Raw genomic sequence first — 23,787 nt, 5'->3', positions numbered from 1 at the left:
AAATGACCTGCACACTTAAGCAAATTGCAAGCGAGGTGAAAATATATTGGCAGTATAAGAGAGAGAGAGAGAGAGAGAGAGAGAGAGAGAGAGAGAGAGAGAGAGAGAGAGAGAGAGAGAGAGAGAGAGAGAGAGAGAGAGAGAGAGAGAGAGAGAGACTAAAACACACGAGTGAACTGAACTAAAGCTGCAAAACCCCACACAAAAGAAAACGGGGCCTCGAAATGTTACAATTAATGTGTTGTGGAGGGCGTGTGGAAGCATTGTGTGGCGGCGCGGGCGTGGGAGGAATGCGAGCCAAAACGTGGGAGGCGTGCGGCTAAAAATCCAACGTTAAGATTAGATTAATTACGTGTGTGTGTGTGTGTGTGTGTGTGTGTGTGTGTGTGTGTGTGTGTGTGTCAGATGTGTATACTGGTGGCGTGGAGCTGGCGTGCGTAAGTCAACGAGCATGTGGTGCAGACGTAAGGACTGTTCGCGTGCTGGTGTGTGTGGACTAGACGTGTGTGTAAATGGTGGTGCGTGAGATGGTGTTGTGTTTTGCTTATCCTAGCTTGCTGTTTACTGATGTGTGTGTGTGTGTGTGTGTGTGTGTGTGTGTGTGTGTGTGTGTGTGTGTGTGTGTGTGTGTGTGTGTGTGTGTGTGTGTGTGTCTAGTGGTGGTGGTGGTGCGTGGTACTGCGTGTGATGGTGGTGTGTCCTAATGGGTGGTGATGTTTGTTAATGTGGCTTGACACATGAAACAAAGGACGTGGTGTGAAAAGTGCTAAGCGTTGAGTTGGCGTGGGCGTTTCGACAATCACCAACATAAATATGAATCACGGATTAACACTAAACCAACAACAGCAGCAGCAGCAGCAGCAGGGGCATTCCACGCGAGGAAAACAAATATAATGTTAAAAAAAAAAATTGGTAAAATTTTAATGAGAATTACGACATAAGCACACTCATTCATTCCAGCACCAACAAAAAGAAAATACAAAAAAACAATCATATTTCAGTTCTTTTTACCATATTCCCTCCATCACGGCCACACTTTTGTCCTCCAGCCGCGGATAATTGGTGTTATATTTCTCCCGCTTTGCCTCTGCGTCCCCCTCGAGTTGGGTAAATAGAGAAAACGGGCAAACACCTGGAAAATTACGGCTCGTTTTCTTTCAGGTGTCCCGCATACATAACCTCAGAAATAGCGGCGCCAACCTGTTGCTTGGAATCAAAACACGCCGAGTGAATGAGGCAGAAGGAGAGACGGAAGGGGGAATGGCGGGGGCGTAAGATATCAAGGAAGATGACGATAACGAAAACAAAAAGGCAGGGAAAGTAATAATAAGACGTAAATACAGTGCGAGGAGGGAGTGCGGGCTGGGTGGCGGCGGCGGAGGGAGGCGAGGTGGAGAAGGTGGTGCGCATCCACTACCGGCGCTACCAATGCTCCCGCCTCCTTACACCCACACGCCATCGCCTCTGCCGCCACCACCACCCGCTCGCACTCTTGATGCACCACCACCACCGCCACCGCAGCTCTGCCCCATCCACCACCACCACCTGCTCCCCGCTCAGTCATGTCAGACCACTTGGGGGCGGACTCTCGACGGCTAAAGGTTCGCAAACACTCGCTTTGATTAAAGTATACAAGAATAACCAAGGGTGGGGCCGCTTTGGGGAGTAGAGGGTGTCTTTCCCTGCTCCCTTCATCCCCTCAGCCGCAGAGTCACGCCCCGCAGCGATCACACACCAGGGAGACCAATACAGCGCCCAAGGTTACTCATACATACTGTGGATGATCATATGAGGGACATTAAAAGACCAAATGCTTGAAAATTACCCGCCTCTCCGTCACCGCCACACCATTAGTCTCAGTCCTTCATTCACACGCGCACTCTCACACAAATGCTCCCTCACTCTCCCCCTGACGATAAGTTCACTAAATATTCATGTGCACATAAAACTAAGTAGAATAATCAAGCGTCACGGAACTGCATTTAAGCCCAGGAAGTGCGAGGTGCTGGCGAGGGGGCGGCACTCCCCACACACACGCCTGGCAAACCTGAACCCCGCAACTCTCCCTCACATTACCGCCCTTCCCTTCCTCCATCCTTCGTGATACAGCGCGGAGGAACTCGACAGGAGAATACAACGCAGCAAGTGATGAGCGCGAGCTATATTTAGACCAACGATCACAAATAATGCAATACCACCCACCCACGGCTCTACACAACTTAAAGCGGCATATTCCTTGCGTCCGTGTAAGCCTCATAGACGCAGATGAGCATTTATACAACACATTTCCACCCACAGTCTCCGCCACACAATCGCATTCCATTCCACTCACACCGCTGCCCCTGCCGTGCCCGCCTCCGCCATGCTACCCTCCGCCGCACCACTACAGTCGCCGAGGCATTAAGCGAGGAGCAATAGGGTGGCAGCTGTCCCATCAGACCCGCCATTAGCACTCACCTGAGGCTTGGACGGTCGTGGCACTCTCAGCTACCTAAATCCGGATCATCCCTCCACCGATGCTCGTTTGCTTGCTCCACACGAACAGCACAACACCAGCAGTTCGTTTTCGATGCACGCAATTGCACTTACACATCACTAGACAGAAAGGAAACGAAATATTTTAAGTCTCTTCGCTATGGCGCTGTTCTTCCTAGTCACGGCAACCCGCATTCTGTGTTCCCTGGCCAGCACTTCCTCGTGGCAGCCAATGAAAGTGCGCCTCTCAGTGACGTCACGATATCACTCCGCCCTCCCTCGCCTCCCCCGCCGCTCACTGGTCGAGGGCAGCGGGAGGCACAAGTTACCTACCTGGCTTTCTTCCTCACCACCTCCATTTTGAATCTGGATGAGTAAAACTTGGCAGGGAGTAAGCCTTTCCTTTGACGATTGCTTCAGTGTAAGAGACGAGGCAGAAAAACAAAACCGTAAGGGTAATATAGAGGCGCTTTAACTTTATGACAAAGCTTGTTTTCCTTTACACAACTACCTCGTTTATTGTCTCCCCCAACCCCCACACTTCTCCCCACCCTCTCTCTCTCTCCCTCTCTCTCTCTCTGCACTGCCCACGATCACTATCCCTCACTTCCAATACCATCTCTCATTCACTACCGTATTTTTCCACACCGTAATTACGCCAGCCAATCTCAACCCCCTAATAACATGCAAACTGCTCCTCATTAACTATTTTTCCGAATGTTTGGGATGAGAGTTGCGCGGGAGTGGGCACTACTTAGGTGGCGGGGGCGGGGAAGGGGTCCAGTTTAGGGGAAGGGGCCTGGAGAGACAGAGGAGGGTTGGTAAGAGGGGGGTGAAGGAGAAGTGGGTTGGGGGGGAATAGGGAGAGAGAGGCAGGACGCGGCCGCAGCAGTGTGGTTGGGGCTCATTAGTTATGACAAACTACCTCGTCTGTTTGTTTCTTCGCGTTTAGAATCATTTGTATTTATTCCAGGCGCGGCTTTCCTCAGTGGGTTTTATTCCTTATGGAGCAGCGACGAAAGGTGAGCGATGAGAACTGAGTCTTTCTACACACACTTGGTCGTAGATCGCAGCGAGGGGAAATATCCATGAAAATATTACACTATTTCTTATCCTGTGGCTGTGATTCTTGTCTCCATACAGCCCCGCGCACACACAACACCACGCATATACAAGAAAACAGTATATTCATTATTAATCTACAAAAAGCAACTTGATCTAATACAGACGCAAAAAAAAAAAAAAAGAAAGAAAAAAAAACAGCTATTTACTCACAACTCACAACTCACAACCTACAACTCGTGCAATGACGTCACAATTACGCGTCCCTGCAACTTTCCCACACCATCACAAGCTTCACTGGCTTCCCGCGCTTCTACATGCACGAGTCTGCCACGCAATATTGCTCTGACCTGCATGACAATTTTTCCTCTCCTCCCTTGCATCGTACCAGCTTTGGAATCAGTAATGACATATCTGGAACGCACGTTATGGTGGCTCGGTTTCCAAGGCTTGATAAACGCGTGTAATCTTTATAAATAGACGGACGGTGTGCTCATTGATCAGTCATTTAACGAGCGCCGAGGTATGAGTTAGTGCACGTTAATGAGAGTTAGCAGAAGTTACTGTGTGTTTCCGGCATATGATTAATACTGGCATAGATTTCTTATTGGTGTGATTTTTCTGCGCCATCTTGTTTCGTAAGTGGGTGTTGACGTGTTTAGTTTCGTGATATTAGTGACAGTAAATGATATACGGGAAGGTCTGAGAGAGAGAGAGAGAGAGAGAGAGAGAGAGAGAGAGAGAGAGAGAGAGAGAGAGAGAGTGTGTGTGTGTGTGTGTTTTCGATACAGTTTGAAAAGCTTACTGTTACTGCAGATTCAAATATTCTCTCTCTCTCTCTCTCTCTCTCTCTCTCTCTCTCTCTCTCTCTCTCTCTCTCTCTCTCTCTCTCTCTCTCTCTCATTCGGTTTTCCCTATCCGTTCAGTTATTGGAGAAGTTATAGCATCGGATAAGAGATACAAACTGCATGCAGCGCACCATTAACTCGGCATTTTACATTTGAAATTCTGAAACTGTTGTAACTTCAGTATTTTGTTCGATTAAGGGCAGTTTCCCTTACAAAGTTCAGGCGACTGTAAAGAAAACGATAACGCTGTACCAGATATATACAGTATTGGCGAGTTTTCATAAATGTGAGATGGGTTAAAGATACAACAGCGAAGCGAGGCGAGGCGAGGCGAGGAGAGGTTTGTAAGGGAGCTTATAGACTGAGATTTATTTTGTGAGTGTGGGTGGAAAAATATTAGACGATATGAAGCCGAAATACTGGTGATGATGATAAAGATGGGTGTAATTCTCTCTCTCTCTCTCTCTCTCTCTCTCTCTCTCTCTCTCTCTCTCTGAAAACATGACCTGTGACTTTTCTTCGTCAGTTTACGTAGAAAATATTTGATGACTATGAAGGAAAACTAATGAATATTGTAATTAACCTCTCTCTCTCTCTCTCTCTCTCTCTCTCTCTCTCTCTCTCTCTCTCTCTCTCTCTCTCTCTCTCTCTGGTGTTTTGTCTCCGTTCCTCAGCACAACACACTTCTAAGTCTTCTTGGAAGAACAACACCACACCCCCTGCCAACTCTTTTCCCTCCGACCAGCGCACCACCACTAGTGAGACAAAGAACTTACCACCATCACCACCACCACCATCACCACCACCACCACCATTATCACAGGCGAATTATTTACCCTGTCTCACCCACACACACACACCAAATTTCTTATATCATTATCACCAACGCTATTTTCCAGAACGACTGTTTTATATCAACGTCCTTATTGCCAGCGAGAGGAAGTAGGTCAGCAGGCTTTGTGTGTGTGTGTGTGTGTCAGGTGGTGCATGTGAGGTCGTCGTTCGTCTCGCCTAATGGTCGTCTTTTCCCTATTTTTTTTTTGTCGTTTTTTTCGTCATTATTTCTGATTCAGTAACAACAATGTGACGCCGGCGCTACTGCCCGTCCCTCTGTGTATTGCCGCCGCCGCCTTTCAATCCCTCCCCTCTCCCTTCCTTCCTCCCCACTTAGTCTTGTATATATTGAGGGAATTTAAAGTGGGTGGTTTACTGTGCTTTTAGAGAGAGAGAGAGAGAGAGAGAGAGAGAGAGAGAGAGAGAGAGAGAGAGAGAGAGAGAGAGAGAGAGAGAGAGAGATTCTCGGAGCATCGGTACCTTAAATGCAGATTCCAGTAGTGTGTGTGTGTGTGTGTGTGTGTGCTCATGAGTCATAATCTTTAGTCGCTGTAATTTACACTCTTATATTACGTAGAATCGTTTAATGTTTAGTTTGCTTTAACATGGAACATTTTTAGGTATATACACTTGTATTATATGATAAATTATGTGAACCGATATATATGCATACAAGTATTGAATGATGTGTATAAAAATAAAATAAAAAAGTTTAATTGTAGTCAGTAAATATATGAATATGAACGAATCTCTGTCTGTCTGTTTGTCTGTCACTCTGTCTGTCAATGTGTACCCCCCAATCTGACTTTCTCCCGTGCTTGCAGATGTGGACGACGATGATGTGATGATCGACAAGCTGAAGGATGTGTGGCTGAGTAACCAGCATGCGATACGGCAGCTGGTCCCCTCGCCCTCCCGCGGCCGCCACCAGGTGAGTTCCATTGGCACCTCCATTTACACATCAGACGCGAGGTATTGTCCCGTTCATATTGGCGCCTGAGGGTGACGGGCGAGCTGCTGCACCACAGTCCCCGGTGACGTCCTTGGTGACAGCGCCCTCAGCTGTGGAATACGAGACACGGGAAGTTGTGGGGAGAGATGTAGGTGGTGTTGCTTGGTTCTATACGAGGTGTTGCTTTGTTTTGAGAGAATTTTGATGTTTTCTCCTGATAATGGATAAACAAGGGATTTTAGAGGTCGTTAGTCATAAGAGTAATGCAAATGTGAAATGATAACTACATGATAAATAATAATGATAAAACTGGGGAAATAACACCTTTCTTACTAGTAAAGTAATGCAAATAAGCAATAATAATAAAAGTATGAGGGAATATGACGTCGTTGCTTATGAAAATAATGTAAAGAATTACTCATAACTTACACGATAATAAAAAAAAAAGTAGGAGAATAAAACGTTGTTGGATCATATAGCAATGTAAATAAATTTCCGTACCTTACATGATGGAAATTACGTCGTTACTCGTGGAAGTAATGTAAATAACAACCCATAATTTACAAGATGAATAACTGAGGGAGCGTTGTTATTTATAAAAAATAATAATAATAAAAATGAAAATAAAAATCCGACATACATGCTTCACTTATTACAGAAGACTGGATAATTTTTTAACTTTCGTATCCGGTAATTGTGACAATCCAGAGCCAAACTGGAGTCAACAGTGAGCAACACCTTAGGAAGCCTTAGAAGGGAGAGGCGAGGATAGTGAACACGCCGAGCCTCTCTTTCAAAGCCTGCGGGGGAAGATAACACAACAAGAAGAGACGGAGATGAAAAGAGAGAGAGAGGAAGGGAAAGGAAATAAATGTCAACCTCTAGCGTGTCTCAATGAGCGAGATATCCAGACGGGAATAAAAATACCAAGGCCGGTGCGCCACACTCCACACAGGCCAGTCTGCTCCTGCCACGCCGCCATCACCTCGCGGGAAGCTGCGTCTCCCCTCGGTCGACGCTAACACCTACATACCTCAGCTCTCTCTCTCTCTCTCTCTCTCTCTCTCTCTCTCTCTCTCTCTCTCTCTCTCTCTCTCTCTGCCTCTTTCGCCTCTTCTATTCTCCCATTCCTCCCTCCCTCCTAGTCCTTCCTTTCTTTTACCGTATCCATCCACCCTCCCTTTGTTCTCTCTCTCTCTCTCTCTCTCTCTCTCTCTCTCTCTCTCTCTCTCTCTCTCTCTCTCTCTGCCTCTTTCGCCTCTTCTATTCTCCCATTCCTCCCTCCCTCCTAGTCCTTCCTTTCTTTTACCGTATCCATCCACCCTCCCTTTGTTCTCTCTCTCTCTCTCTCTCTCTCTCTCTCTCTCTCTCTCTCTCTCTAATTAGTTTACGAGGTCCATCAGCCACCAGGCACAAGCGTCAGTCTTTATCTTAACACCGCGGAGATGACTCGCTTACTAAAAGGCATCACGCGTCCCTTGAAGCCGCGAGAAGGAGCCGCCCACACACCAGCCGAGCGAGCCGCAAGCCCCAGGGAGCCACCACAGCAGCTGCGCCATTGATCTGACTCTTCTGACTTCTGTGTTAACTTTTAAAATGGATTACAAGGGATAATGAACAGTAACAGATCCTTTGGGCCTCTCTAGCTTGTTGTTTCTTTGTACTAACACTTGTATTTCTGCGTGGTTGCCTTATGAAGGGTTATTTTCGAGGGTTAACTTGGTCATTTATGTTGTGATGCAAGACAGAATGCAAGAATTATTCTCTTTTTTTGCCTCAGTCTTTCTATGTCAAGGAGCACAAAAATAGGCTTGTCACTTCTCTGCACCGGCACATATTTTCTTCGTGGCTGTCTTATGGAGGGGCTATTTGGAAGGTAAAGGTGGTAAGAAATTGTAGTGATGCAAGATAGAATGCAGGAACCCTTCTCTTGCTGCCTCTATCTTGGCTCTCATATTGCTGCTGTTGTATCAAGGTACACAAAAATAGAATAAATGACGAGGAGAGGGAGTGCAGATTTCCCTTCCTCCCACACATGCAGGTTGTCATAAGCTCCTTCTTTCTGTGTGATAATGGAGGCGGTGGTGGTGGTGGGCTGCTCTCACACACTCACACTCTCCAGTTTTTACACCCACGCCGCAATGATTGTTAATGATCTCATGAGTGCCACGTATTTCATGCCCAGGTCTTCATAACAGCGTGGCAGGCACAAGTGTGAATGCAGCTGAAACGACATGCATGTGTTTTATTGGCAGTTGTAGCTGATTAAACAAAATGACGGCTAACGTGTAACAAAGGAGAGCAATCAAGGGTACCGTCGGCTCGCTGGCGGGTGAACACAATACCTGTCATTTAATTAAGGTGGGTGTAAAAAAAGGAAGCCCTCGTTCGTAAATTAGTGTGAGGTAACAATGATACGAAATGCATTACTGAGGCCCTTTGTAAGGCTCTCTTTGTTTTTTTCTTTTCGTCACGTGTCATAAAGATTGGCATAATATTAATACTTTTACTCCTACTTCATTGATTCCTGCCCAGCCCTGCCACCACTGCTCTGAGCCTCCCTGCGGTCTGTGACGTCTGGAATGACCACGATAATGTCTACACCGCTATCGCCACCACCACATGAATTTAGAGCTTTGCTTTTTTTATGTATGAAAGATGTTGACTAAGGACACCAAGTAAGGAAAAATAGCAAGATATTTTGCCTTTCCTCACCCTAAAAATTTAAACAGAAGAGAAAATGTTTCCAGAATAGAAGCAAAATACTCTTTATTTTCTCTTTTAGTCTTTTAATGGATCTAAAAATGCTGTCTGGTATCCAAATTGGCCACAGATGCACCAGTGGTCTTCAGTGCTCATCATTACAGCAGCAGCACCATGACCATTTGTATGGAATGAGTATGAACACGAGGAGTAACAGAAGCGAGGGAGGGGGTGAACATGAAGTGCCTGGCCGCCACTGCCGCACCACCAGTAGTAAGTCAGGCCCAGCGGTTCATTACCCTCGCTGCTCTGTTCGCCGCCATTCATCCCGCACACACCAATTCCCGGCCACGGCAGCTTACCCTCCAGGCGCCGCGACACACTTCACGGAATACAAAATGCTATTATAAGGGAAACGAAACACGGAGTCTCAGGAGAGGGGAGAGTATAAAAAAAACGCTTTCCTGCCCGACGTTCACTTTCGCCCTGAGCCAAAATACTCCTCCAAGGAAAATGTGGCGGTGCCTTTCCAAACACGTTATCGCCCATGCTGCTCCGGGGCGTCATTCCCACGAGCGCCGAGACACTTTATCAACAGAATCAGCAATACCGCCACCCGGCCCCGCCCCACCACACGCCCCGCCACCCGCCCCGCCTCACGGCCCGCCACCCGCCCCGCCTCACGCCCCGCCAGACATGCTCCACCCACCCTACTCCTCCCCCCTCCCTCCCGCCGGACAGACAGCACACCAGCCACTCCTAAATGAAGATGTAGGACAGGTTAGGGAGCGGCAGGAGCAACCCAGCTGTCTTCCCGCGCCTCATTGGCTGGGTATTCATTTTCTCGCCTCCTCTGTGTGTGTGTGTGTGTGTGTGTGTGTGTGTGTGTGTGGGTGAATAAATTACTTTCCTGTGATGCTTTTCTATTTTGTTTTGCTGGAGCAGGAAATTTCCCGAGAGAGAGAGAGAGAGAGAGAGAGAGAGAGAGAGAGAGAGAGAGAGAGAGAGAGACGTGGGGGGCGTATAAAACGTTTCATCCGCCGGAACAGTTGGCGAGATAATCCGGCGGGAGTGAGGGAAGCGCCGCTGATGGATTTTATTGGAGTGCAGCTGAAAGATAAATTTTGAAAGCCATTTAGACCCTGTGTGTGTGTGTGTGTGTGTGTGTGTGTGGCGGTGAACATTCAAACGAACACCATGGTAAGACATAATGGACGAGAAATAAAGAAGTTTGGATGAAAAGCTCCGGAGTAGACGAGGATCTCCTGTTTTGAGGCGGAACAATAAAAGGCTTCATGGCAAAGTCTCGAGGCGTGGGTTGGAAAGTTTCATTTGCCGCCCCGCACTATAGGACCATATTCTAAAACACTTCTGCGCCGCACCTCCATGGCTTTCGAGAGGCTCTAACTGAAGTGACACGGGTTTTTGAAGGTGTTTTTTACTGTTATAGTGACAGATTAACAATATTTCTACGTTACATATAGGAGAAACACTCTTGACAACCCGAGTAATCATCTCTGTGGCCTTTGAAAATAGTCATGGTGAGAACAATGCGTTTCAGAATACGGGTCTTCAGTTCCCTGAGGCACGAGGCGAGGGAAGCTGCAGGAAGGCGTCGGGGGAACAGAAACATCAAAGCAAGTCATGCACAGAAAACGAAGCAGATGGCAGATCCTGTTAAAATAAATATATGATAGAAATATTAATAAAAGCAGATATATTTTCAGTGCCATAATAATTAGGCTTCATCGAGAGTATGCGTCATAAGCACTAAGCACCGCAGCAATAATGGTATGACGAAGCAGCGCCATAAACACGGGGCAGGGCAAATACAGCGCTGGGAACGCACACAATGGAGAGCGGGAGGGAGGGATGGAGGGACACGGAAAACAACGCCCGCCCAACAGTCTACAAACATTCAACATGGCCGTGGGGAAAACAAAATATGATAAAAATAAATTAAAATATGCAAGCTTTCCTTTTTTCATATATATGGGTGAGCTTAATAACGCACGCGCGCACACCTCCCGTCCCCATCCTGAGGCCAACGCCCCACAAACACACCCACCCACTCACCCACCCACCCACCCACCCACCCACACACACACACGTATAAGAGATAAAATATGAAGTGATGTATTGGGGGGTCCTGAACACGCCAAAGCCATCCATCCCTCTGGTGCAGAAACGAGATCAGGAAATGCCTCGCGACCGTCCCCCTGCCATCCCTCCACCCTTCCTCCTCTGCCACTTTCCCCTCCTCTTCCGTCCCCTTTCCACCTCCCTCTACCATCCTCTCCTCCCTTCCCTCCCTACCAACACCACCTCCCCTGCCGGCAGCCTGCAGGATAGCGCACCAGATGTTCCTTCCTAAGGTCCTCAGGCTCACTCACTTCGAAAACATAATAAAGTTTTTGTTTTTTCTTCTTCCTTTATTTTTCTTTTTGTTCTTTTCTTTCCGTCATAAGCGATGTGTTTGCTGGTACTGCATCCATATTTATCGCTTAGGTGTCAAGTGCAGTATATTTCTGGCCAACGTGACTCTTCCTGAAGCCTTACAAACAGACAGACAGGCAGACAGGCATGAATAAAGGCAGACCCGCAGGCAGATAGGCAGACAGGCAGATTGACAGATATACAGACAAACATACAGACAGACAAGTAGACATGCAGGCAGAGAGGCAGACATACAGGCAGACAGGCAAACATATAGGCAGACATACAGGCTGATATACAGACAGACATACAGGCAGACAGGCAGACAAGCAGACAATAACATACATATAACATGCAATGAAAAGAGATCAAAGCCTCACTAATTGTAAGTTTATGATGAATACGTGTGTGGATGCATGTGATTTATGCTTATGCTTATATATGATGCATACTCTTGCTAAACTTAACTTCGCTGAGCCACGCACGTCCTGAGATGTGTAAGTTTTGCAACTCTTAGAAAGGATGAAAACATATGAGAACAAAAATACAAAACAGACGAAATGACACACACACACACACACACACACACACACACACACACACACACCGACGAACTCTCAGAGTGACGAATGGACATACAGAAGAGGAGAAAGGAGGGAAAATACGTACTGGAAGACAAGTTTCCTTTGTTTCCTGTATCAACATTTCTCGACTCACTGGACACCTAAGCCCCGAGGGAGGGAGAGAGAGAGAGAGAGAGAGAGAGAGAGAGAGAGAGAGAGAGAGAGAGAGAGAGAGAGAGAGAGAGAGAGAGAGAGAGAGAGAGAGAGAGAGAGAGAGAGAGAATTGGACTGACTGACTGACTAACTGACTGACTGACTGACTGACACAGATAAAGCAGAAGAGCAACAGAAAGTGAGGGGCGGGGAGGGGACGAGGCGAGTCAGCGAGAAGGGACGCGAAGCGGGAAGCAGCAGGGAAAGGAGGCGGCGCAGCGAGTTTCAGAATTTACATATATACTTCCAGGTGTCGAGGCGAAATGATTAATACTTTCTCAGAGGCAGAAATTTCGTGTGGGATAAAAAAAAAGTAAAGCAATTTGCAGTGAATCTTCGTAATAAATAATAGGTTTTCTTGACCGACTCCAATTCCTCTTACCATTTATCTCTCTTTCCCATTTCCATTCCTCGCGTTTCTCTTTCTCCTCTCAGGGAATGAAACATTTAAGCAGACCAAAGGTGCCCAATACACAGATCCTCTCGGGAATCATAATAAATCCGATGTCTCTCTCCGTGCCGTCTTCGCTTCTTGCTGGAAATATGACGAGGATCACTAAAGAAATGCCCGAAGTGTAAACTGAGGAAAAGTGATGCTGTTTGATGTATTGTTGTTCTTTGTTTGTTTAATGGTTCTGATTTTGCTTTGTTTGAACATTTTGTCTGCCTCTTTGTTTCTGTCTGTCTGTCCTTCTGTCTGTCTACATGGTTGGGTGGCTGGTTCTCTCTCTCTCTCTCTCTCTCTCTCTCTCTCTCTCTCTCTCTCTCTCTCTCTCTCTCTCTCTCTCTCTGCTTGAGTGTGTGTGTGTGTGTTTGTGTTGCCATTTCTGCGTTATTGGTCTTGTCATAAACGAACGAGTTCAACAAAATTACACTAATAAAATGAATGGCCCGCTGTCACTCCCAGGGGTTCATACACACGATAAACATTTACATCCACATCCACATCCGCGTCTCCACCTCCGCAACACTCGGACACCCAACACACTTGCGCATTCGACCAGTGTTCATTAACCATTAATCCACGTCGCTTCATTGACATGTTAATAGAAAAAAAATAGGATTAACTGAATAGAAATGTTTAATTCCCAAGTGAAGAATTTTTTTTTCCTGGCTAGTGTAGCATATATAGTGTAAATGCATAACCGATCATGAAGTGTAAATGAAGACGGTGATAGTGAGGCAAAGGGCGAAGTAAGAGATCTTTAAGCAGGCACAGTCACAGCCATAAATAAGGTGAAATACCACACTCACTTCAACTGTGTTTAGTGTTTACCTTCAGTCGTAAGTCCTCTGATATGTTAAGAATCCATCAGCGATCAGGTTAAATGAAAAAACTGTCAACAGGTCAGGAAGCTAAAGATTGAGGAAAAACTGCAAACAAAATGGGAGTGGATGCAGTATGTCGACTATTAACGAAGATTGCTATCAGATAATGTAAGGAAACTGTTAGTGCATCAGGAAGCTAAAGATGAAGGAGAAACAGTCAATACAATGGGAATAAGTGCATCAACTCGACCACTGACCAAGAATATACCAAAGACTATTGAAAGCAAGTCTCCAAAGCTCTCCATGTGAAGAAATCCCTGCCTGATGTCTCACTTCAGTCCTGACGTCACTGGCTCTCTCTTTTTTTTTTTTTCTCTCTCTCCCCTCCATTGGCCTGGTGAGTGTACGGACGAGGGATAATGTGCTGTTGACGTCACTTTTTAATAACAGCTGACTACACTTGTGGAGTACACGAGTCATGGCTCTGAGCGTTAGACTTTTCTTGGACGCGGCTGTCGACTGGCCGTGAAGAGAACACAGAAAATGGAGGAACGTAAAGAGTGAGCGATCAGTTACAGACGAAGAGAAGGAAAACAAAAGTGTGAAATGAGTCGGGTGGGCAATGAAGGATGAGTGAAAGATGGAAGGAAGGGAAACAAAAGTAGATTTAACAGAAATGAGAAAGGTGGATAGTGAGTGATGAGTGAAAGCTGAAGAGAAGGAAAAGAGTAAGTTTTATTAGAAATGAGAGATAGACTGTGAGTGAAAGACGAATGAAAGATAGCAGGAAGACAACGAGAAGTAAACTGATTATAGAAAATTATCATGTCATTATATGTTTAACCATCAACGATACACATGTTTCATCACACTGAACATAATAACACGCCGAGAAACACCATGAACTCTTTAAAATAACACACAATTATCCTCCACAGTCAAAACATACGAAATTTTTAGTTTTAGTTTTCCTATGACATCGGCAAGGCGAATCCCGGCGTAGTGACGTTATTAAATCGGCCTTTTGACTTAGATGACGTCAGAAAATATTTGTCTCCGGGCTGGTAAACAGGGGAGCCTCGCGTCATCCCGTCTCAGGGGATCCAACCCGACCGCCGGGACTAAGTGGGGATCAGAACCCATCGCGGAAGAGAATTAGATCCACAAGGCGGACAGACTCATCTGACACTTGTGGGAAGCTGGGGAGAAATGCCAGTATTCTTCATCAATATATTTTTCATTCCTGATGCTAGAAAAATCATAACGGCAAACACCTGTGATTAATTAACCTGTCCATCAGCAATGACTTGATGACACGCTCTGCTTTTTCCTGTCAAGGCACTCACGTTCATCTCATTTTTGTCACTAATTGAGAAAAGATTGTCAAGGGGGAAAAAAGGGAGATGAGAGTGAATCTTTACGCTGTGTAGAACGTCACGGGTTTTCCTACTTTCGTTTTTTTCCCTCTCTCTTTTTCTGTGTGTGTCTCTCTTTCTTTTTCTCTCTCTCTTTCATCACGCTCCCCTCGGCCTGAGCTCCCCCCACGTGCCCCCCTCCCCCACCTCGCATCAACACTATCTCTCCCACACTCACTACTGTTGGCTGGTGTTCTTTGTGCGCTCCCTCTGACGTCAACGGGGTTTGTTCCTTCATTACACAGAGTCACTCTCAAACATTACCACCGCGGCGGAATGCTGCTTCACCTGAGACAGTGTAGTGTATAATTAATGCAAGTGTTTCATTGTTATTTTTCTCACTGCAGCAGGTTTTGTTTGTATTGAAAACTCTGCACTGGTGAGGATAAATGTGTTGATTTATGTGTGTTTCCATCTCCATTACCGTCGTTACTGCCATCATAACTATAAAAACGAATGACATTTTCTTCTTTCCCCAACATGTCTTCATCACCACTGCCACAATAACAAAGATTTTCAGCTTTTGCCAAGTCAACAACACCATCAACAACATCACGACCATTACAACAAAGAACAGTCTTTCATCATTTTCCAGCCTAACCACGACCACCACCACAGCAACAATAACAAAAACTTTTCCTTCTCTCTCTCTCTCTCTCTCTCTCTCTCTCTCTCTCTCTCTCTCTCTCTCTCTCTCTCTCTCTCTCGCCAACATCACTTGACCACAAACATCACCATTATCACAGCAAACACTTTCATTTCCTTCTCCTCATCTATTTCACAACCACCATAATCACCACCACCACCACCACCACCACGAACAATTTTTCTCCTCCTCCTCTAATCACCACCACCACCACTACCACATTAACACCACTTTTTGTCTACATCACAACCACAATTATCACCACCACCAACAAAAGACCAACAACAAACCCTTTCCGCCACCACTTAACAACCACAACCGCCACCACTACCACACTAACACCACCTCTTGTTTGCAGGACGTGAACGACAAGATCGAGTTTGCCGTCACCCCACAAGATGAGCGGTACTACCATCCCCCGACGTCTCGCCACGACCCTTCCCCCTCCGGCTCAGAGCTCCTGCACCGCCTCACTTCCGACCTCAGCCTCCCACCGCACCTCGAGTACCCCGGAGACTTGCTGCAGTACCCGGATGAGGACGCGCAGTACCCAACTGAGTATGCAGCGCAGTTTCGACCCCCGTTACCGCCCTCAGGAGCTAAGGCGTCCAAGCTACCTCAGCCAGCAGGACCTCCAGTTCCCAAGGGCGCTTTATCCTGGGGGACTGCAGAATCCAAGGCTGCTAGCGGAGGAGGAAGACGAGCCGGAGGAGGGCGTGGAGGAGGAAGTAGAGGATGCGAGGGAGTTTTTCAGGAAGGAGTTGGCGGGAGATGCTGATTACAACGGCGACAGTCAGCTGATGATGAAGAAAGAAGAGGCGAATTATAAACAGGAGACGGAGCAGAGCAAGGAAGTGGATGACACAAGACCAGACGCAGGTAGGAAGGTGAAAGGTACAAAAGTTTAGATGAAAAGTAAGGAAGGTAATGTGGAAAATACGTTTGGAAAGAGGTTTTAAGACATTTCTCCTCCAATTTTAGGTAATCCTTTTGACCTTTTGACCCTTTCCTTTAGGGACCGGTACCTCAGGGGGACTTTTTTGTTCTCAGTTTTGTAGCCATCTTAGGTCAGTGTCCCTCTTACATTTAAAAAAAGTGAGAGGAAAGACAAAACTAGATAGAAGGCACAAATATGATAGGAAGAAATGATGTAGGTAGGAAAGGGAAAATACAAGGTTTCAGGAGGAAAAAAAAAGTAATGAGTTAAATACCCGTAGACAAGCGAAAGGAAGAAAAATATGAGACAAACTGAGCATGATGGACAGGAAAGTGACGTAGGTGGAAGTTAAGGAATCTATACATAGCACATTTCAAGGACAAAGGGAACACCAGCGGCGAGGATATAACGGAGAGGGAGCGGAGGTAAAGAAAAAAAAACAACACTATGCTAAGGAGGACAAAGTATTTAAGGAAGCAAAGAGGGAAGGAAGTACGAGGGAGGGAAACAGACTCGCAGTAAGGGTGACAAAGGTAATACATACACCAGCACAGGTAGACATTATCGTTTGCGTGTATCTTTAATTCACCTTGAGGCAATGACAAAGGTAGGATATTTAACACTAAAGCAATTGTCTCCCCTTCTCAAAATGACACTAGGAAATTGTTTAATTACACCGTACGCTTAATTATTCAACACCCCGCCCTCCACACACACACACACACACACACACACACACACACACACACACACACACACACACACACACACCGCTGGCTATCCACTCCTGCCAAATTCCAAAGTCATAACAAGTTGCCTTAGGTCAACATCTGCCGTGTGCTGGGCTGGGCTGAGCGAGCAAGGCTGTCAGGATGAAGCCAAATCCACACAGATTGTCTCACTCTGGCCAGGGACTCGCCACCCTGCACCCCTCAGTTGTGACTCGGCGTGAACCACTGTGCCACTTTACTACAAGGGGCGCAGTGTAACAGAGGCGCGCTATGACATAAGGAAGCAATAAAGAAGGAATGCTCGGCCTGAGTTAGGTTATGGCAGCCAGCATACAGCAGTGGCATGCGATATTCTAGGTAAGAGTATAACTTGTAATTAGCAGACGGCAGGAGCTGGTTCACCCGCTTGCCCTCCTTCCTGGTTCACGCATTGGCGAGAGAGAGAGAGAGAGAGAGAGAGAGAGAGAGAGAGAGAGAGAGAGAGAGAGAGAGAGAGAGAGAGAGAGAGAGAGAGAGAGAGGCTCAAACACAAACACAGACATCTACAGAGATAGACTGACAAACAAAGACAGAAAGAAATACATATATAAATACATGCGCACAGACAAAAAGACAGACAGACAGGCAGACAGACAGACAGACAGACAGCTAGATAGACAGACAGAGAACAAAGCCAGCAGGGAATGGAAACACTGACCAATATAGTGCCTTTCCTGCAACCTGATCCTGTCATATATTTTTCCTCTCTCTCTCTCTCTCTCTCTCTCTCTCTCTCTCTCTCTCTCTCTCTCTCTCTCTCTCTCTCTCTCTATGACGTAGGAAACAGGATGCATGATTCTAGATTTTCAGTAATGTGATATTAGTATTGGATAATTATTCAAATCAGGTTTTTTTTTTTTCTTTTTTCTTTTTTTCGCTGGACTCAATTGAACGTCAAATGAGAGTGAAGGCTTGAAGGCAGCGGCGGAGTGATGGATTACTGGTCGGGCAAAGCACATTATACACACTGGAGGCAATATTTACACGCGTACAGAAGATAGCACAGCACCCAGTCTATCTCCTCCTTCCCTTACACATCCATCTATCTGCACTATTCATTTTTTTTTTTTTTCCTGGAGACTATCTGATTGTCTTTTTTTATTCCATCCCACACAACCAACTACCTGTAACATTCCTTTCTTTAAGCCACTGTTATATGATTTCCACCTTATCCTCACCAACCTTCCGCCCTCACAGTGACACACAATGCATCGCCTCCCTCACCAGCCATCCCCACGCTCTCCTCTCCCTTGTCTACCCTTAACACACCCTTCATCTCTCTTTTACTCCTCCCCGCTATGGCGCCTTCCTTCAGTGCCTTCACACCGCTTACCCGCCCCAACTCTCACAGTGTTCCTGTCCCTGGCCACTCCTCTCACCCCGCCACAGGGACAACAATAATAATGATGTGAGAGTGACGGGGACAAACAATCACAGACGTTCTTAATAACAGATCTGACATATGTTGCTGGTTTTATAGAGAAGGTAAAGAACTGTATCATGTCATGTGTCCTTTTTATGGTTTCTAATAATTCTTTTTTGGGCTTTTCATATAAATATAAAAAGGAAAATATAAATTGATATAGACCATGTAGTATTGTAGATATTACCTGCATCAGACTTTGTTTACACGTGGCTGTGAACATTTAGGTACAGTGCACAGTGGAGCCACCCACAGCCACACGCTTGAAGGACAAAGCCAAAGAGCAGTAATGTTGATAGTAATTATATAATGATGATTAATTGTGACCATCTGAGACTCATGCATGGTAATACCATTAAATATAATTACAGTAGTTAAGGAACTCCCAGTGCAGGTGACATGAATAAAAATTAAGTTACTGTAAGAAGAGGAGTCTAGTGAAGGCTCGCCATTAATTTTTCTTCTAATATAGTGATTCGTTCTGTGCATATATTAGTTAGACCAATGAGGAATGTATTTATGACTTCTGTGTGGTCAAAATTATCTATTGATTCATCTATACATACAATTGTACATCTATCTATCCACATAACCCCTCAGGTCCCTTATGCATTCATCCTCCCTTCCTCCGCAGCCGCAGAGATCCTTCCTGCCTCGAAACTTGCCACCTCACAACCCGAGGCCGTGAACTACATGCACCTCCGCCGAGCCTCCGCTGCTAACCACGAGCCAGGTTACTCACTCCACCGTGCGCAGGGGGATGGAGACCAGCTCTCCGACGTCTACTTCACAGGTGGGTGTTGGGTGTTGCCTCTCCTGCCGCGGTCCCCGGAAGTGTCGCGGCAGAGATGGATGGGTTGTGAAGGAGAGTGATTTAACTTGTATAGAACGAGAGGAGAGGCTTATCGAGTTATCTTAAAAAGGGAAGGAGTTTTTGGTTGAATGATGTAGAAGATGGTGTTGTGAAGGAGAGCAGAGATCCAACATGCTTAGGACGTGTAGGAAATTTACATTACATCTCAGAATGGGAACAGAAAAGGAAAGAATGATTAACTGACTGAATGATGCGGGAAAGACAGAAGGGCAGTGAAGGAGTAGTGATTTAATACACATGAGATTTTTATTTCAATTATGGTGCGTCTCAAAGCGAAAAAAAAAAAAAGGAAACTCATTGATTGTTCAAGTGAAAATGTTGCAGCATTGAGATCATAATCATGTAATCGCCAAAATACCGGAGTACAAAAAATACTTACAAGATTAATCAAAATAAGATAATATTAGGAAAACATAACTTGGATTTTAAAAACTGAATCGCATCTCTAACTCCGTATTCCTAAACACTTCGTCACCTTATTTTACACACTTAACATGCTGTAGCACAAATCACTGTAGGTTTTCAAGGACGCTGTCATGATTCTAATGATAGTTTGATAAGTTTTCACCAAAAGCAAAAAAATAAAATAAATCCATGAGACCTTGTCCAACCATCTCTGTATCCTTTGAAAACAGTCGTGGTGGGGGAACAAAACGTTTAAAAAAAATAGAACCCTCACGAAACTAATGCAAGAGACTCCATACAACTCTTGGAAATAGAGAGGGTAGGAGATGAGATGGATCTGAAACAAATGCCCGAGGTGGTCCGAAATGCAGCTCAGGGTGAGGAGGGAGTGAGGGACGTGAAGGCTGCTCGGGACGGGGATGCTTGGTGTGTTTGTAATGACTGAGGAGAATATTAAGTCTTTGAGGCAATTCGTATCAGGATGAATGTGTATTATGTTGCTCTTCAAGGGGGACAATGATGCTGCGGAATATTCTGTCTTGTGGATAAAACAAAAGTTAGATGATGTAGTAATTTTCTTCTCATGGTGGAACAAAGCAATAAAAATGTGGTCTTAATCATCTGTTGTTGTGACAACGAAAGAAAATATTGCTGTTCTAATTTTCTATCCCGCTGAAAAAAATTATGTGGCCTAAATTTTCTGTCAGGTGGGAAAGAAAGAGAGAGAGAGAGAGAGAGAGAGAGAGAGAGAGAGAGAGAGAGAGAGAGAGAGAGAGAGAGAGAGAGAGAGAGAGAGAGAGAGAGAGAGAGAGAGAGAGACGATAATGATGTCCTGATCTTTTATGTCACTGTGAAGCGACAGTCTGAGACTTGTTGTAATAGTGTATTTCATGCAATAATTATCGTAAAAGGAAGGGGAATTTATGTTGGTTTGTTAGTGCGTTGTGGCGACTTCTAGGAAGGCGAGGCGAGCTCACGCTGATTCCTAACACCACTAATTAACCATAAATCTTGCGTGGTATCCCACACCCTGGGGATTTTAAAAGTCCACCCCAGTCGTTACTTGTTGACAGTTATCTTATTTTTTCCCTTTATATTCTGATTTACAACAATTGAGAAAACTTAATTAGCACCCGAAATTTCGAATCTGTTCCTTAATTAATTTCACAGATAGAGTAAGGCACGCTGAAATGTCTCTTATGTTCACTGGAAAGCTTTTTCGATAATATTATATCATATTATGATGACCAAAGTCAAATTGATATAATTTGCTCTTCCAACTTCTTAAAAAAAAAAAAAAAATAATATATATATATATATAGAGAGAGAGAGAGAGAGAGAGAGAGAGAGAGAGAGAGAGAGAGAGAGAGAGAGAGAGAGAGAGAGAGGAGAGAGAGAGAGAGAGAGAGAGAGGGAGAGAGAGAGAGAGAGTAAATAGATAAACGAATGAATAAATAAAAACTGTCCTCCATATAGTAATTGCAGTAATAGGATCATCATCATTGAGAGTAGTAATGGCAGTAGAGTCAGGGCAATAACAACAATAACACTAACAGAAATAGACATGGTGTTGCTGTTGTTGCTGCTTTTACTATTGCATCTCTCTCTATCAGACGCAGTGTTCAGTGTTAGCGCTGCGAGGTGGAGCAATATTTAGTAATACCCGTTGCATCTGCTGCCATCATCAATCACAAATATTTATCCTGAGTTCGCTGCACGCTATGAAGTAATAATATTAATGTGAAGGCTGGCGTGATGAAATAAGCTGCCAATGGCCTCAGTTTAATAACAACGTAATGCCAAGATAACGCCCACCTGGCGCCCTGACAGCGAGAGTAACATGATGGACGCGGTACTTTCTCACTCCAAGCCTTTGTCAGTTATTCTGTATCGCAACAATAATTGACCATTTCGACTTAAATTACACGATATAAGGAAAAATTGTGCAGGGATACATACGAAATTAACGATCTTAGTTTCGTTTAGCGATTAGAAGGTAAACATTTGCAGGACTAAGGCGAAGTCTGTGAGTCACATCTCTCTTGCTTCTTACACACACAAGTCCTGCATCACACAACATTCAAAGACGACGAATGCAATCTGACATTACCATCACACTTTTTTTTTTTTAATACTGTCATATCTTTGGGTCATCTCATCTCACACATTTATTGCATTGCCACACTTTATCTAATATCAAGGCTTTATTATCATTTCGGGTTACCTCAGCTACACCTCTGTCCTGTGATGTGCTCCGGGAAGGGACGACTGGCTGAGTGCACCAAGATCTGAAGTGTTGCTTATTAACTTGGTTTATGATGTTTGCTGTGACTCGCCGCCTTTGATCCTGCTCTTCTTCCTCCTGTGTGTGTGTGTGTGTGTGTGTGTGTGTGTGTGTGTGTGTGTGTGTGTTCCCTCGCCTCGCGTGTTTCTTTTCCTCCACGGGCTAAAAAGTTTCACACGACAAATCAGAAAGCCACGTCACCTCAATGAAAGAAACAAAAACCTATACGTGGAATAACAACACCGAGCAAAGCTGTGTGTCTGAATGATAAGTGAACCCCACGAGGCTCTCCACGCCGACCTGAACGTTAATCAAGGCACGACTCGATGAATAAATGAAGATGAAGCTTGCAAGCGACTGTCAACGTTGTCATTAAGCGACATATGTCAGCGGTTAATAATGTAGAAAGAAATTTAACGACGCCATACCCTGCTACACTTTCCCAGGTGCATGTCGAAAGATTTATTTCAAAAATTTTAATGCATATTTCAAGACATCTTCAAATTTTAGATAACCCTTCTGACTAAACTCCTTGGAGTCTTGAAATTTCAGTAGGCCTTTTTTACAGCCTTTTTATCTGTTACCTTTGATCAGAATCCCCTTCTTATATATATATATATATATATATATATATATATATATATATATATATATATATATATATATATATATATATATATATATATATATATATATATATATATATATATATAAACTTCCATTCTCTAATTTTTGCTTTATTCAGCATAGTATGGTGGAAGACTTAAATAAAGCTCCACCCACAGTCTTACCACTTGACTGCCTGGACAAGATTGAGGGAAGAGGATCGGTGGTGTATAAATAGAAGTCCGCTTGGTAGGTAGAGGGGTGATGTACCAAGGATGCGTGAGGAGTAGCACAAGTCAGTCCCAAGTGTGTTTCACGGCACGGTCAGTTCAGTACTTACTTCCTGCCCGCCACTGTCCCCTCAGCTACCGAGGATCGATGAACGTCAAGTGAAATGAGTGTCTCCTTTGTCCGTCGAGCAAATGTACCGACGCATCTAGTGAGGAGCTGCGTCTCTTGCGTCTCACGGCTGCCAGTCTGAGATACACTTTGATATAAGAACATAAGAACATAAGAAAATAAGGGAAGCTGCAAGAAGCCATCAGGCCTACACGTGCCAAGCCCTGTCTAAAATGTACCTACTTATTTCCACCTATCATCCCCATCCATAAATTTGTTTGATCTTCTAAAGCTTCCTAATGACTCAGCACTGAGAACCTGATTACTGAGTCCATTCCATACATCTGCCACTCTATTTGAGAACCAATTCCTTCCTGTCTCCTAACAAGCTTGAATCCATTACTTCTCTTTCCATCCTGATTACTGATCCTGAGAATTTTCCTTGTCACCCCTTGTTACACCTCATAAAACATTCTTAATCCTTCACCCTTTCAGTCAGCCTCAAACTCAATCGCAACCTCAACATGGCTTCAGTAATATATCTAAACGTCACCGAAAAATCCTTCAGTCCGTCGCGCTGCCGTCACCCACACCGATAAGCAGCGTACCTTCATGATTCTCTGGGATAAAACACGCTAAACTAAGGCCAGTAGTATTCAGAAACTCTTTGCTGTCTCACCACGACTATTTTCAAAGGCCACAGGGATGACTAGCGAGTTCTCAAGAATGTTTT

At 45.0% G+C, this 23,787-nt stretch overlaps 1 long non-coding RNA gene across 2 annotated transcripts in view; it reads right to left on the bottom strand.

Moving 5' to 3' along the window:
* Window positions 1-6,147: 6,147 nt before the first annotated feature.
* Window positions 6,148-23,787, bottom strand: part of LOC135103463 (uncharacterized) — a 152,920-nt gene continuing 135,280 nt past the window's right edge. For both annotated transcript variants that reach the window (XR_010270051.1, XR_010270052.1), the window contains one exon: window positions 6,148-6,281. This is a non-coding gene — a long non-coding RNA (uncharacterized LOC135103463). The remainder of the gene's footprint in view (window positions 6,282-23,787) is intronic.

Source organism: Scylla paramamosain, chromosome 9, assembly GCF_035594125.1.
Source record: "Scylla paramamosain isolate STU-SP2022 chromosome 9, ASM3559412v1, whole genome shotgun sequence".
Taxonomy (NCBI): domain Eukaryota; kingdom Metazoa; phylum Arthropoda; class Malacostraca; order Decapoda; family Portunidae; genus Scylla; species Scylla paramamosain.
The sequence above is the reverse complement of the archived record's forward strand: the minus strand, read 5'-3'. Positions and strand labels throughout refer to the sequence as shown.